This window comes from Trichosurus vulpecula, chromosome 1 (genome assembly GCF_011100635.1).
Source record: "Trichosurus vulpecula isolate mTriVul1 chromosome 1, mTriVul1.pri, whole genome shotgun sequence".
NCBI classification, from domain to species: domain Eukaryota; kingdom Metazoa; phylum Chordata; class Mammalia; order Diprotodontia; family Phalangeridae; genus Trichosurus; species Trichosurus vulpecula.
In genome coordinates this window covers 380954681-380971705 of record NC_050573.1, presented here as the reverse complement: position 1 = coordinate 380971705, position 17025 = coordinate 380954681, and the positions used below count along the sequence as shown (strand labels likewise).

General features: G+C 42.1%; 1 protein-coding gene across 5 annotated transcripts in view; it reads right to left on the bottom strand.

Annotated features, from left to right (window-relative positions):
• The window catches only part of CTIF (cap binding complex dependent translation initiation factor), a 495423-nt gene that overhangs the window by 233201 nt on the left and 245197 nt on the right, over window positions 1-17025 (bottom strand). The window lies entirely within an intron of this gene.

Here is a 17025-nt window from a genome sequence, read left to right as displayed (position 1 = left end):
CTATGGGTAAAACTATGAATTATTATGATCGATAGATGACCACAGTAATAACTAGTGTTTGTGTAACAACCTCACAGGCATTGTCTAATCTGACCAATAATAACTTAAATAATGATAGTAATAAAAGCACACACTATGTGGTCAACGTAGATTACTCAAGGAAACTTTACAAACTATGCAACACATGACTGCCAGTTGTAAAAATTTAGCACTTGAGGAACATCCAGTAAGATATGATCTGGTGACTAGAATTATACATAAGAAGCTCACTATTTGTTGTGGACCAACTGAGAAATCCCCGTTCTACAATGCTATTGTGGTTTCTTAGTTCAGTTTTGTCCGACTCTTTCTGACCCTGTGGATTGTACTGTCTGTAGTTTCTTGGGTTAGTTTTTTCTTTTTTTTTTCTTTTTTTTTGGCAATGATACTGGAGTGGTTTGCCATTTCCTCCTCTAGTGGATTAAGGTAAACAAACAGAGGTGAAGTGACTTGCCCAAGGTCACACAGCTAGTTAGTACCTGAGGCTAAATTTGAACCCAGATCTTCCTGACTCCAGGCCCAGCACTCTATCCACGGAGCCACCTAATTGCCTCACATACAGCCCTCAAATATCCTAGAGAATTCAACCCATAAACTATACTGAAAAAAAAAACCAAACCAGATCACTGTTGCTGAACCACTGTATATAATTACCCAGATATAACACTGAACCATAAAAACTTAAAAATAATGTTTTAATAGATGTCATTATATCAAATATGCATAATTTCAAGGTACATGCAAAGGCTTGCAAAATATAGAGATCCAGCAAAGGAGTTCAAGGTCCTGTGAGAATAAGGTAAGGTACATGTTTTTACCATTCCGTCTCCTATTGGAGTTAGAACAAGAATTCTTGTAGCACTTTTCCAGAGAGAGCTCATATTGAATACTTTTGTTCAAGTATTTACAAAAAATCCCTACAATGCCAGAGAAACCTCCTTACCCTGGAAGTTCACCCCGCCCCCAGATCTCTCACACTGGAAGTATTCTTCCAGTAGCCCCTTCCTCTAACTGGCTGTTTCCTCCTATATTTTAAGGAAAATGCTCAGATCAGCCAAGTCTTAATTCTTTTCCAGGCCCCAGGTTCCCCACTCCTGACTTTTTAGACTTTCTCTGCAATATCACAAAAGTCTTTTCACTCTGGAAGTCTGCTCCACTTCTAGATTTCTCACACTAGAAATACTCTCTGTGCCTGTGGCCTCTTCAAAACCATCATTTAAAAGAAAACACCCAGGCCAGCCACAACTTCATTCCTCTTCAAACTCCCTCCTGACCTTCTGGACTTTCCCTACAATGACCCTCTCCAGATACGTCTCCTTCTTCTCCACACATCTTTTAGGATCCCTTTGCGTGTTGTCTTCCCCCGTTAGAATGTTAAGGTCTTTGTGGTCAGGGACTATTGTCCTTTCTGCTTGTACTAGTATTCCCAGAACTTAGCACAGTGCCTGCCTCACAGTATATGATTAATAAATCCTTACTGACTTAAGTATGAGGACCCCGCTGGCAGTCTGAGGAAACCCATGGGTAGACCCCTTCTCAGAATAATGTTTTTAGATGCATAAAATGAAAATACACTTATCAAAATATGTTTTTAAAAATGTTTATGGACTCAAGAACTCCTGTGTTAGATCATTAAGTATAAAAGATAACAGTAACATAGTGACTTGTCCCAGGACCACATTGAAAAAGAAAGAGATGACGGTGATGATGTCCTACTCCATGAAATCCTACTCCAATATTTCACTGTGGTAGGGAGGTAACCCTTGGTTCTTGGAAGCTAGTTGAGCTAACTGTAAGCTCTGGAGGTTCTACCATTCTGGAAAGACTCTCAATACAGCCTTAGGGGCGGACTCAGGCCGCTTTCCAAGGCCTGACCTAAGTAAGGATGGAGAAACTGTGCACCAGTAGGTTGGATACTAAGTGATGATTTTTCTTTTGGTCACGGCAACCCTCAAAATAAGGGAAAAGTTCAAATGGCCATTAATCTCTTAAAAGGGACAAGAGGTGCTAAGAATTACACAGTTCTTAGGCCATCTTTAAACACTATTTACCCTAAATGTGAGCTCTTGGTCCATTAGCCAACTAACTGACAATACTACAAGAATAAATCCCCTGACACATAGTTTCAGAGGAGGGCACAGACATGGAAATACAAGATGGCAGAGACATGGAGCGATGCGTTCAGACCTAGAGACGGGCAAGCACATTCACAAATCTATAAACGCATGTGTATTAGGAGGGCAGAGTTTATAATCTCAAAGAGGATCATAAACATGTCTGAAACGTTCGGAACCGCCGGATATAAGAAACTCTCAAAGTAGAAGGCAGAAGAATCAAAACATTTATTTAGGCTCCACAGTAACCAACCCATGAACCAGCAACCCCATTTTGATATATTGATGAAAAGCTTCCAGGCCCAATAAGTACGCCTTGAAAGAGTAACCAGGAGGCTACAGAGAAGCATGATTGCGTAAAGCAAAATCATGTTTCCCCCTCTATGGTAATAAGATTACCCACTGGCCTGAAGTCTTTGTTCAGCTTTCTCCCGTAGGTCAGCTCTGCTACTGGCAGCTCCTGCTTCAGCTGTGTCTGTGGCTGTGGCTGTAACTGACGTAACTGTCGTAACTGCCTCTGTAACTGCCTCTGGCTCCAACTGTAGCTGTAACTGTCGCTGTAACTGTCGCTGGCTCCAACCGGAAAAGGAAAAGAAGATCTTCAAGCTGTCCTCTCCCCTCTTATAGAGTTTTTGACATCATCAAGCACCGCCTGAACGACCAGGGCCGATTGGTTCTTGACTTGGCCCCTCCCCCTAGCGTAGCCGTCAACACCTCCCCTCAGCCAGCCCCATGACTCATCACACAGGAAGTTGTCTGGTCCTGCCCCGGAAGAGCAAGCCACAGTGTCCAGAGGCTCAATGAGGTAAGCTGAGTCATTCAAAGAAAACAAAGGCCATTATGGCTACAGCATGACTTTAGTGTCAAGTGAAAATGAAGAAGGAAAGATGAATCCTCAACCAGAGGAAAAGATATTTTTACTAAGAGAAGGATAAGACGTGGAGATGCACAGCCTTACTAAGATATCCAGGCTACATTAAATTTGTTCCTCCAAAGGGAAAGACTGACCAAGTAGGAAAACATGTTTGCTAAAGATCAACCCAAGCCTAGCCCTCCACAGGTACTGGGTAGAAAATCATTCCCTTTTGTATGGCACCAGGAACAATTTACATTAATTGATCCCCAAGTCTTTCCAGAAAGAAAAATGGAGGAAGGTTCACCAACCAAAGGATCAAGCTAATGATATCCATAATAAAAGGTTGGATCACAGAATATATCAATGGGTGGGAGGAGCAGGAAAAGGATTTGAGTTGAAGAAGGAGCAGGAATCATGAAAGAGACATGAAGGGTTTCAGAACTGTAATGAAGGTCAGGAATGAAAGACTGGGTTTGCACCTACTCTTTTTCTGGGGGGAAGGGTGAAGAGATAATCGGGGTTGCCCAGGGTCACACCAGGTAGTAAGTGTCTGAGGCCAGATTGGAACTCAGGTTCTCCTGACTCCAGGGCAGGTGCTCTATCCACTGTACCACCTAGGTGCCCCTTGCATCTACCTAAGTCACTGATGCAACACTGTAGATCTCCAACTGCCACTAAGTACCAAATAGAGGGTGGCCATAGGTGACTCCAAGGTTCCTACCCCACTTGGACCTACTTCTTCCTGGACTCTCACCATCGCTGGACCTGGGTGTGTGGGGTTCCTCCACCAGCCACACTCAAGTATTGCATTTGGAAGCTTCCTTGTCTTGGAAGACATTGTTCAGAGTAGAAGCTGTACCTACTCTGTCTCATCTACTCAACATGTCCATGACTACTGAGTGCCCAGACAGAAAGAAGTCTCTACTAAAATCAAGGTTCTTGCCTCAGTACCGACTTCTTCCCTTCCAGTTTCCCATCACTGGGTTCACGAATGAATAGAATGAATGAAAACGCATATATTAAGCACTCACTGTGTGCTAAGTGATGACGATAACAAATAGAAAGGAATTCACACTCCACTCAAGGAGTTCACACTCCAATGGGTATAAAAGAAAGTTCAGCTGCAGGGATGATGGAAAGGTCTGAAAGTCCTAAGGGCGTAGTGGAGGGGGGTGGATGGCAAGGCCAGAGGCCCTTCGGTTGTCAGTTCCAGAGGAATGCAAAGCTCAGAGGCAGGGCAGATGGTAAAGCCTAGTGGTCACTGACTCTCATACCATCTCAGCCCTGTGAATGGTCAAACTGCTTAGACAGAAGAGAGAAGGCAAGGTTGGAAGCAACCTTAGAGCATGCCTGGTTGGAGGCAGGCACTGGAGAGTGGTGGTTCTTCCCAGCCTTTCAAACAGGGATTTGCAGAGTCGGTCTTATTGTATGCTCAAAGGAAATATGAAATATTATTTCATGGAATGCATCTTGTCATGCTTATAATAATCAATCAATCAACATTTATTAAACATCTGCCATGAACAAGGCAGTGTGCTAAGCACCAGGGATACAAAAAGAGGCAAAAGACAGTTCCTGCTCTCAAGGAATTTACAATCTAATGGGAAAGACAATAAGCAAACAAATCTATACAAAGCAAGCTATGCACAGGATAGATAGGGAATAATTAACAGAGTGCAGGCACTAGAATGAATAGGGATTGGGGAAGGCTTCCCCTAAAGATGGGATTGCAGCTTATATGGTAATCTCTGAGGCACTAGAGGAGAAGGGAGAGAAAACTTATGAATAATTTTACAAGATCTTCCAAATCAAGTCAACATATACTTTGATCCTCAGTAACATCATTATGAAGGATGGCAAAAATTTTTTTTTTGGAAAATATGGTTAAAGTTTTAAAAATAAGAGTGAACAAAGAGTTGTAGACTATTCTGAAACCTTTTGCCTCTATACTATGAATGCTTTCTAGATGTGGACATGGACAAGTACTGCACAAAGTTATAAAAAAATGAAACTGATTATATTTTAGTGGACAGAAAATGACTGGTTATTGATTTGTGAGTCATATCAGAATCAGCAGTTTGTGTGCAATCACATCATCAACTAGTTAAAACAAACATCAAATTAGACAAAAGGCTAAAGGTGAAAACAATTGCAGGAGCTTCAATCTGACCTATTCAAATAAGGCATAAATGCCAAAAAATAGGAAAAGGAAAAAGATGGATATTAATCTTGATTATAGCCATTTCCTGCATGAGTTTAATGAATAATAAATAGTTGCCACAATGAGGAGGCCAAAAGAGCCCAGAAACTGCCTTAGCCAGAAAACACTTGATCCTCTTGCCAAGAAGAGAGAGGCAGCAGCCAAGGTCAACACTAGTTTAGAATATTAACATTTGCAAAACACTACGTAGGAGAATGGAGGATGATTACAAACAGCATGGACTCAAAAAGCAGCAAGAAATAGAAATGAAAATAAAATATCCCCTACAAATATAAAATATTTCCCTACAAAAAAGTTTGTAGTGAGAACAACTGAGACACCATATCTCAAGAACATTCAGAGATGGAACTCTCAGGAAGACAATGAGCAAGGGCAAAATCAGACCACACTTTGGAAATGATCTGCCTTTGGTAACAGAGGAACTACCATGTTTGGATTCTCATACCTCAGTCTACAAAGAAATAGAAATGGTACACGCATACTCACATGTATTGTTGTTTGTCCTCTGTTCTCAAAGAGGACCATGACATCAGAGAGGTGCCACCAAGACATTCAAGTGAATTGGATTTAAGTGAGGAAGGGCTGTGCAAAGTCACCAGCCTCACCTTCTCCTCCAGAGCCACCTGGGTCCAGTGTCAAGATAGAGATCAGGACAACTAGAAATGGCCTGGGATGCAGTGGGAGACCTTGGCCTTTTTAAGCTAAGGTCTTTAGGTGTCAGTCTGAGGTAACACGCTTGTATATATTTTGTATCTACATAGGTTGTACAGGATGCTTGCCTCAATAGAACACAGGCTACTTGAAGGCAGCCTCTTTAATTTCTTTCTTTGTGCCCTTGGTGTCTGGCACATTGCAGGTATTTAACAAACACTTGCTGATTCATTACCTCATCTATAAGCTTTCTAGGGAGCATCTACCAAAATATTGAGGGACTTTCATTGATTCTTTTACTATGTCACTGATACCAATGCAACAGTTGGCTATCTTTTATACTTTATCATCACTGCATAATAGGACCATCTCCTTTCTCAATCATAAGTATATTTGATACCAACTTTCATGTTATTCCTTATGCACATATCATTATTTGTAATACAGCACAGCTTTCTTACTCTCATACCCCATAGTTTTCTATTCCTTGGGGCTACCTGTAGTTATGAGTCTTCTGAGATCATGGTGTTCCTTGATTCGTAGCCTCCATATAAGGCAACACCAGGTTGGTTTGGTTTGGGCACAAATCACCCTGAGATGAACTTTGGAAGCTCAGCTGGGATCAGCCTCCAATTTATAGGCTCAGGTCTTCTCAAAGCCATGTCATATTGTCCTGTTTTCTCAAATGCTTACATCAATACTTTTTCTAGCTTTCCTCACCCCCAACCTTAGAACAACTTCCAGGCTCTAGGGATGACGTGCAAATCTCTAGGGTTCATTTTATTTAAACTTGTCTAGAAAGTCTTTCCCCTCTTCTCTTAACTGAATCCTGCCCATTCTTCCAAGCACAACTCAAGTCCTACCTTTTCCATGAAGCTGTTCCCGATTACTCATTGGAGTAAATGGACACATTGATGGTTTCCCTTTTCAGAACTCCACAACATTGCCTGCTACCCTCATATGCTTTCCTATATAATCTTTTAGGCATTTTATTTATTTAAGCCTTGTTGTTCCAACTAGACTGTAAGCCTCTTAAAGGTAGGAACCTTGCCACACACTTCCTCTTTATCCTCACAGCGATGAATACATTGCAGGGCTAAGATTGAGGGTTCAATGAATGCCTTCAGTGTGAATTTGCTCAATAGCACTGGCTGCTGGTGAGCACTGATCAGAGCAGGGGGTGTTCTGAAAGCAGAGGAGGCTTCATCTAATTTGAGACAGGGAAGGGCATAGAAATTAAGGGAATAATCAAGCCTACCCTCCCTGATCTCCCCAGCTGCTGATGATCTCTCCCTGTTCAGGTTTTCCTAGACTACTTTGTCTGCTCACCTCCCACTATGTCTTCTTGTATGCATGCTGCATTCCCCCAATAGTAAGCAAGCTTTATGAGAGCTATAATGGTTTGTGTCCTTACATTTCTCCTCCCCCCTTCCCCAAGACATTTGCTTTTGGGATCTTAGGAGAGAGGATCTGCTATGTTTGTATGTTCCATATGGGGGCAGAAGTTGTACAGGTCCTATGGATGGAATTAGAAAGTTTAAATTCCTGGGCATTTATTAGCCATATGACCTTGGGTAAGTCACTTTTCCTTAAGCCTATGTGTCCTCACCTATTAAATGGAAGGATCTCTAACGTCCCCTGTGGGGAATCTGCCCAGACCACTCTGATCATAGAATCTCAGGGCCACAGAGAATCAAAGAAGTTTAGCACTAGAAGAACCTTCAGAAATCATCTCCAACCTCTGTTCTCCCATTTCCACAACCCATTTTACTGATACCACACTGGAGTTGTCACGTCCCACCTGACCTCTGGGCAGCTGAAATAGCGATTCACACACACAGGGGCACAGAACTAGCTGAATGTACCCCCTCCTGCTTGCTTTGCTCTGGACTCGTGGTTGAAACTTTGGCATTCATCCTGCTCACTCCCATGTATCCCACATACTCAATCAGTTGTCAAATCTTGTCATGTTTAACTCCGAAACATCTCTTGTACCCACCCCCTTCTCTCCATTTATCAATCACCAACCTAGCTCAGGCCCTTATCACATGTTGTCTGGACTATTATAATAGTCTCCTACTTGGCCTCCCAGACTCAAGTCTCTCCTCACGCCAACCCATCCTCCACATTTAATAAAGCGATTTTACTAAAACTCAGTTTTACTCATGTTACTCCCTTCCTCAATAAACTCTAATGGCTCCTTATTACTTCTAGGATTAAAATATAAGCTCTGTTTGGCATCTAAAGCTCTTCATGCCTTAGATCTCTCTAACCTTTCTAGACTTATACATAACTCCCCTTCATGTACACTACAGTCTAGTCAAACTGGCCTTCTTACAGTCTCTCATACATGGCACTCCATCTCTCATCTCCTTTAGCACTGGCTTTCCCCCATTCTCTAATGCTATTATTATCATTCTATTCTATTCTATTCTATTATTATTCTCTAAGTGTTCTTATTATTCCTCTGAGAATCCCTAACTTCCTACCTTGTACACAAAGCCTTTTATCATTTTCTCAGATCTTAGTGTATTCTCTCTCAAATTACTGCATGTATGTGTGCATATACACTCTATATGTGTGTATTCTCAAGAATATCAGAGTTCCTTTGAAGGTCTTTGGAGCTGGAGTTGGATCCTGACTACCTGCACTTGTGGTGGTCAGCAGTCAGTCGTGAGATTTGACCTTGGCTTACAGTCCATAGATTTATGTCCAAGAGTGTGGTCTGAAGACACCTTTACCTATGCTAGCAGTAGAGGAGACAACCAAGGAAGATATAGACTCCTAACATGTGCAGATGAAAAAACAGAAAGGACTTGCCTGTTATCCCACTGAACCTGCAGCAGATCTACACTGGGGCATCTGGCAGATATCTCCCCCTTCTTCCATCCCAACCCCTTATATCTTTAGAAAGGAAGGGCCAGGTTACTCACCTTTCCAAGAACTCAACTTATGCTACTAAAGTAGGTAGAACAAGGATCAGCTGACCCAATATCTCTTGTGGAATTTCCCAGGGGACTATAAATGAAATAACATGGCACCATGGAAAAATTGGACTTGGGTTCAAATCCTACCTTGGACACTAACTACTTGTGTGATCTTGGGCAGATCATGGAACCTTCCTGGGCCTCAATTTCTTCTTCTGTAAAATGAGGGGGTTGGATGAGATGGTTTCTAAAATTCCACCCAGCCCTAGATCCTATAACCCATTAATGAACCAGCAGAACAAAGGAATCCTCATGTTACACCAATCCTGAACTTGGACCTTGATGGTTCCACATAGAGAATAACAACTTATAATTATTCTTGGAAAACCTACGTGCACAGCCCTGCTCTAACAATCCGGTCAACAATGTGTGTATAGTTGACTTTGGGGCAACCACAATGGGCCCCTGGGGCTCCTGGCAGTGTGGTCTATATAATTGTCTTGAAAGGATATTATTTGTTTTCCTTTATGAAAAAAAGAGGAAAAAAATGGAAAAAATACCAAATCTTCATCCTGTTCCTCCCCCAGCTCCTGGCCCTCCCTAATGGCACCCCCCTTTCCTACCCCCAGATCTCCTCTAGGTCCATTCACTTCAGGAACATGCTGGGTGTGCCCTAAGCAGACAATGGGCAGGAAACTACACTTTGTCCCCATATTGCATTGGGCTGCCTGCCCAAGCTTTAGTTCTTCCTCATGATGCTTGGATGGTCAGAAAGCCCACCCAGGACTTTGGAAATCACCTCTTAACCCACTGGATGCCCTAACTCCAGCCACCCCAGCCCCAATCTCTGTCACATCCTCTCCTTATCTATACCCTGGCTAAATACACAGACACAAGGATAGACACATGGATACATACACATACACACACACACACACACACACACATACACCAGAGGGGATAGGAGAATGGGAAGGGAGGGGGATAGAAGGTGAATGTCATAGTCCTAGGACCTCCCCCTGGTTCCTCACTGGGACCCAATCTATGGTGGAGGGGCAAGGGAAGCTGCTCAGCTACCTAACAGAACTTGAGATGACTTCTGCATGGAGGAGGGCATACCAGGGGCAGGAAGAACAGCGACTTGTGGAGGGGTTTAAGAGCCCCAGTGGGCATAATGGGAGTGAGATGGAAACATTTTGCAGTATTTTGCACTTTGGTTTGAAGCTATGTGCCCTGGGAGGCCAGAGCATGACCTGAGGCCTGTGAAATTCTGGCATGGTTTCTCATATAATTCTGGCCTTTGCACGAGGGTTACCCCCTCCACACCCAGCACGCTCATGGGTCTGGGAATGAATTAGTCTGACTGCACTAGCCCTAGAGTCAGGACAACCTGAGTTCAAATCTGGCTTCAGACACTGACTAGCTGTGTGATCCTGGACAAGTCACTCAACCCCGACTGCCTCCCCCCCACCAAAAAAAAAGAGTGGGATGGTTACATGATATGTCCTTTAGTAAAATAAGAAAATAGAATGGTTTGCACTGCTTTTTGGGAAGGATGGTCATTTAGATGCAGTTATGGCTGAGGAATGAAGTGGGATGGTTATGTACCATCCTATGAGGAGGCATAAGGGCAAGGCATAACCAGGAACATAGGATACTAGCCCTGGGAGCAGTTATGACACAATGGAAAGAGCCCTGGCTGGAGTCAAAGACCCAAGTTTATCTCTGTCCTTTGATACTGACTACACCTTACTACCGTGACCTTAATAGCTAACAACAGCTAGAATTTACATAACACTTTAAGGCTTACAGAAAAACTTTACATATGTTGTCTCAGCTGATCCTAACGATAACCCTGTAAGGTAAGTGCTAATATTTATTATTATTATTATAATTGTTCCCATTTTACAATTAAGGAAACTGGGGTAAGAGAGGTCAAGTGACTTACACAGAGTAACACAGATATTAAGCGTCTGAAGGTAGGATTTGAACCCGGGTCTTCCTCACTCTGAGTCTAGCACTCTGTCCATGACACTATCTAGCTGCCTAGTAACTTAACATCCCTGAGCCTCAGCCTTCACATCTGTAAAATGAGGGGATTAGACTAGATGGCCTCTAGGGTCCCTTCTGGGTACACAACCTATGACTTTAGAGGTCAACTAGTCCATACCTCTTACATTATAGATGAGGTTATGGAGGGCCAGACAGGCGAAATAACTTCCCCCGGCCATCCCCACTTCAAGCAAACGGTATGGTAACAATGAATTTACAAAACAGAGAAATTGTTGGATGGTTGCTGGTTTTACAAAAAGGGTTTTTTTTTCCCTTGGGAAACAGATTTTTACACTTTGTAGGGACCCTTAAAATAGCAAATTTCCCATTGCACAGGTAAAACAGGGTTCAATGATTTTATACAGATTTTTCCAGGAATAAAAGGAATGAATAAGACATGGCATGCCGTATTTAAGTTAGCCTCCATCATTGTTGAGTGAGCACAGGGACTCTCCTGGCTGGTCTGCAGCCCTCCAAGGACCCACTCGTTAAACAGGCTTCCTGGTTCCAGGCAATTGCATTGCAGTCCCTTGGCTGCCTTTTTCAGCAGCTCACACAGACTCAACACCACTGAGGCACTGTCCCCCAGCCCATCAATCCAGCCATCTGCCCAGGGGAGCTCATTGTCAGGGAGGTCACCACTGGAAGAACAGAGGAGACAAGCAAAAGGGGATTCAGAGGGCAGAGGGAGTAGGAGTGTGGTGAGGGGAAGGGCTGTGTTCTCTACTTCGTCATTCTGGTCACTGGAGGCAAAGTTGGAAAGTAGTTTGGGATGGGCAGGCAAGCATGTTCCTTTAAAGATATAGCAGTAAAAACAAAGAAGGTTGCACAATTGGGTAACTAGACAGATGAGAGAAATAAAGATGTATGAGTGAGTTGAGGATGATAATACTAAGATTATATGATCGGTAGAGAAAGTGAATTTTAATGTTAGAACTTTGTTTTTGGCCTTTGTACTGAGAACAGCTATATGTAAAATAGAATTTTTACCTGCTGCTTATGGCTAAAAAAATAAAAAATGCACGCGCGCATGCATGTGTGCATGTGTGCGTGCATGCATGTGTGTGTGTGTGTGATCTCTATTGTATTTGGGTCTGTCTGTCTATCTATCTTACCCTGCAATAAGAGGAATAACTCTCTCCCATCTTTCCCAAGTCACTCTTCCTCTTTGTCAGTGGGCAAAGAGGAACTGAGGTTGAAAATGTTTAAATGTAAAAATGGGCTGGGGCCACCACAATCAGGCTAAGGACAGAGAAGGAGGGTACAAGAGGTAGAGATAATAGTGAGGGAAAGGGCAACACAATCTATTGGAAGAGGCAGCAAAGATCCCAGTCCACCTCCCACAGCACTACACAAGAAAGAGAAAGGAGCTTAGATTCTCTTAAATTACTACAGGACCGAATGGAAAACCTTTGTCTCGGTCCATTAATTTCCATAGAATGTCAAGCACCAGGCTAGATCATAGGATCATAGATACGGAGACAGAAGGTCATCAAATCCAACCACAACATTCATTCACATCTGTAAAATAAAGGGATTGGATGAGACAGCCTCTAAGGTCCCTTCTGGCTACACATCCTAAGACCTTAGTGGTCAGCTAGTCCACACCTTGCATTCAACACTTGGAGTTCATTAAATCCAACCACATCATTTGACATGTGAGGAACCCGAAGCCTGGCGAGGTTAAGAGGTTTAAATGCAGCTAGGGAGTACAGTGGATAGAGTACTGGGCTGCTAGCTGGGAAGACTCGAGCTCAAATCCTACCTTAGAACCTCACTAGCTGTGTGACTCTGAGTAAGCCACTCTACCTACGTCTGTCTGCTCCTTCTTCTCAAAAATAGCATCTATCCCCCAGGGTGTTGTAAAGATAAAATGAGATAATATCTGTGAAGTATTTGGCGCCATGCACGGCACATAGAAGGTACCTGATAAATACTTATTTTCTTTCTTTCTAATTTCCTTGCCCAAAAGTCACACAGATAATAAATTGCAAAGCTAATAACTGAACCCAACTCTTCCCACTCAAAATCCATTGCTCTTTCTATTGTACCAAGCTCTCTCCTCTTTGACCTTATTTCTCTTGGTCTTTAATATCCAAATGTGGGGGATGGGCGTTGAGGGTAGGGCATTCCTGGGCCAAGGATGAAAGAACTAATTCATATACCTTATGAACTGGAAGAGATCCTGACCTTGGGGATCATCTTGTTCGTGGTTCTCAAAATTTGATGTGGGAACCCCTGGGGATCCCTGAGACTGATTTACAACACATTTCTCAAGTTCAAAATTATTTTCATAGCAGTACTAAGGATAGTTTAATTTCTAATATGGGAAATATCAATAAATGTAACCAAAGTCAGCAAAAGCTCTCTGGGCTGGGGTCCTCCATAATTTTTAAAAGAGTAAAGGGGTCCTGAGACGAAAAAGTTTAAGAAGCTCTGCTCTATCCCAACCTTTTCATTTTCAGATCAACTGAACTCAATCAGACAAGCATTCATTAAACACCTATTATTAGGTGTCAGGAGCTGTGCTGGGTGATGAGTATACAAAGATAAAAATGAAAACAGCCTCTATCACCGAGAAGCTTATATTCTACTGGGGGGAGGGGATAAGGAGGAACAATACAAAAACAGATAAATATACCAAAGCTATAGGAAGTTAATATAAAGCAATTTCTGCGAGGTGGTAGCCCCGCAAATGGGGGCTCAGTTTTCTACTAGCCAAGGCACTTGACTTGGTCCTTTGAAAGGAGTTGAGGATTTAAGGAGGGAGAGCATTCCAGGCAGGTGCGACGTCCTGTACAAAGAACAGCAAGGACACCCTTCTGGCAGGAAGTTGAATGAACGAAGGAGAGCAACATGAATTGTCTTGAAAGACAGATTGAGGCCAGACTATGAAAGGCTTTAAATGCTAAACAGAAGACTCTCATTTACTCTAGAGGCAACACTGAGCCCCTAAAGGATTTTGAGCAAGACAGTGACATGATCACACCTGTGAAGACAGAGGAGGAGCCTTCAAGTTGCTTAAGAGTTTCACTGCAGAGAAAGGGGAACACCTGAATTAATGTTTAATAGGAATTTTTATCACATACAAGTGAACACATCCATGAAGTACAGTGGAATCAGTTAATGGTTAAGGCAGGAAAGGCAGTACTGGAGTAGGCCAAACCTTCTGGTCAGTGGCCAAGGGTCAATACCACCCAGCTTCAAATGACATACTGAAGGATGCCGCAAGTGTTGGCATAGTGGATAGGGCACCAGACTTGCAGTCAGGAAAACTTGAGATTGAATCCCTCTTCAGGATGGGAACAAGTTAATACTGAGTTCAACGGCTTGCCCCCAATACTGAGCTCAGCTTCTACTGGTGGTATCATGAGTAGGATAGAAGGCAGGTAACTACTCAGAGATTACCAGTTGTATGGATGGAATCTCAGCACCTGAAAGGACTTCAGGCTAGTTCAAGCACAGTCAGGCACAAATCCCGTAAACAACATTCCCCATGAGTTCTCAGCCCAAACCTGTAGTGATGGAGAACTAAGTCCAGTATACTTTTGGACAGCTCTAATTGTTAGGAACTTTTTCTTATAACAAGCTGAAAACTATCTCCTGGCAACCTTGGTTCTACCCTAAAGAGCCAAGCAGGCCAAATTTCATCTTTCTTGCATACGAATCCACTTCGAGTACTTGAAGACAGCTATCGTGTCCCCTCTGCCCCCCAAGTATTCCCTTTGTCAATCTAAGTCAGCTCTTTCAAACTGTCCTTTTATGGTATGGTTTAAATCCTCTTCCACTCCCAGACCTCTGGATGTGCTCCAGTTTGCCCATGTCTGTCCTCAAATGTGGTTCTCTTAACTGAATATCATAGTGCAGATGTGGTCTGATCAAGGGAAGGTAATGTAGGACTATCACCTTCTTTGTTTTTAGGCATTTTTCTTCTTTTTTTAATCTGTTAAACATTTCCATATTAGTCATGTTGTACAAGATACAAACAAAAGAAAAAGAATGAAAGAAAGTGAAAAACAGCATGCTTTTTTCTGTCTTCCGTATTACATAGTTAGGCTTATAACCCATTGGCATGTTAAACTTTCAATCCACTAAAACAGAAGTATTTTAGATCTCTTTTTTCCCATAAGGACTGCAGTCTAGCCATGCCTCTCTGTACAATGAAACAAATAAAACTGCTTCTGTTGGATCCAAGGATAGTACAGTTATCTCGATTAGATTTCATCTTCTTATATCCAGCTCATCATTCTAACCTGTCAACATTTATTTGGATCTTGATTCTGTCATCCTGTATTAGTTATCTCTCTCAGTTTTGTGTCAGCCACTAATTTGATAAACATGAAATCTAAGCCTTTATCCAAATCAATGATGTAAATGTTGAATCAAACAGGGCCAAGGACCAAGGCCTGTGAGAGCCCAACAGAGATTTCCTTCAGGCTGACCTTGATCCATTAGTCACCACTGTTTAGGTTCAGTCATTGAATCAGTTCTGACTCCCTCTAACTAGACTGGCATCCAAAGAACTCTCTCAATGTGTCCAAAAGGGTAACATATGGGATACTTTAACAATGGTCAAGTTCATTACATATTATGTCTATTTCACTTTCATTAGCTATTCAATTCAACTCATTAAACATTTATTGTTGTTGTTCAGTCATTTCAGTCATGCCTGACTCTTCATGACCCCATTTGGGATTTTCTTGGCAAAGAACTGGAATGGTTTGACATTTCCTTCTTCATATCATTTTACATATAAGGAAACTAAGGCAAACAGGGTAAAGTGACTTGCCCAGGGTCACACAACTAGTCAATATCTGAGAACAGCTGTAAGCTCAGGAAGATGAGTTTTCCTGAATCCAAGCTTGGTACTCTATCCACTGTGCCACTTGGCTGTCCCAAACATTTATTACGTTGCACTACTAGGTGCAATGTAAGTGCTGGGGATGAGGACAAGGACAAAAACAAAAAGTTTCTGCCCTGGAGAAGCTGACATTCTGCTGAATTAGTGCAGCTCTCAATTTAGTAACTCCAGCTAAATAAATGAATGAGTGAACAGATGAACAAACAAACAAATAAAGCTGCCCTAGCATGCTTCTTATTGAATATATGCTAGCTCATAGAAATCAGAACTTCTCTTCCTAAGGGCTTACAAATTATTCCTTTAATGATTCATTGTATAACTTTGCATCTCCAAGATCTACCATCTTACCCTTTAGAAAATAAAGAAAAGAACTCCTCATCTCCAGTGCCGTGCCCCTTCTCTTGTTCTCCATTTTCAGAGATCACCAACGGTAGCTAAGCAGCAATACCATTGGCAAGTTACTCAAGTACCCTACGATGTAGTTCATTCAGGTCAACTGACTTAAAACTCATTGAAGCCTCTTTCCACATCCTCATTTATCTTGGATTCCAATTCCTCATTTATTTGTGTCCTACACTTTTCAGTCTATGTATTGATCATTCTTCTTTGAGAGACAACTGGGGCAAAATAAAATGTCAGTAATATGTATCAGACTATGTCTGGCACTCTCCTTCTTATCTATCAAATTTCTAAAATGATACAGTCACTGCCTTCCATGATTTTTGTTTTTTCTACTTTAGCAACTAGTTCTTCCTTAATGACCAGAATCAGATCCAGAATAGCATTCCCTCATATCGCTTCTTCCATGTTGAGAAGGATGAGAGTATTTGTGATATGAGTAAAAAGAAAAGTCTTAGTTGCTCATCTTTTAGCATAGAGGGACCTCTAGAAGATGTACAGGCAGTAAAATTTCCCTGTCACTATCATATCTAGCCCACATGCCAATATAACGATCTACTTCCAAAACTCATCATCTCTTTCTGCCTTCTGGTGAGGTTATCTATAACAGACTCTCATCATGACAGAGCTTATGTTTCTTCCTCCACTGATACTTATCCCAATGTTCTCCATCAAACACCATCCCTCCCTAAGTCTCTTTCACAGTGTGTCTTTCTACAGTGGGGTATTTCTATGTCCCTTCCTCTGTCATATTCAACACTGTTTATCTCACCAAATAGGGTTTGAATTTATCTCCTTCCACCTAGTTCACTGTATTACTTATATAACATTATTCCATTTGCTACCACCTATACTCAGTGAATAGAAGGATACAAGCCCCCAAATAAAGACATACCCCCTGTACC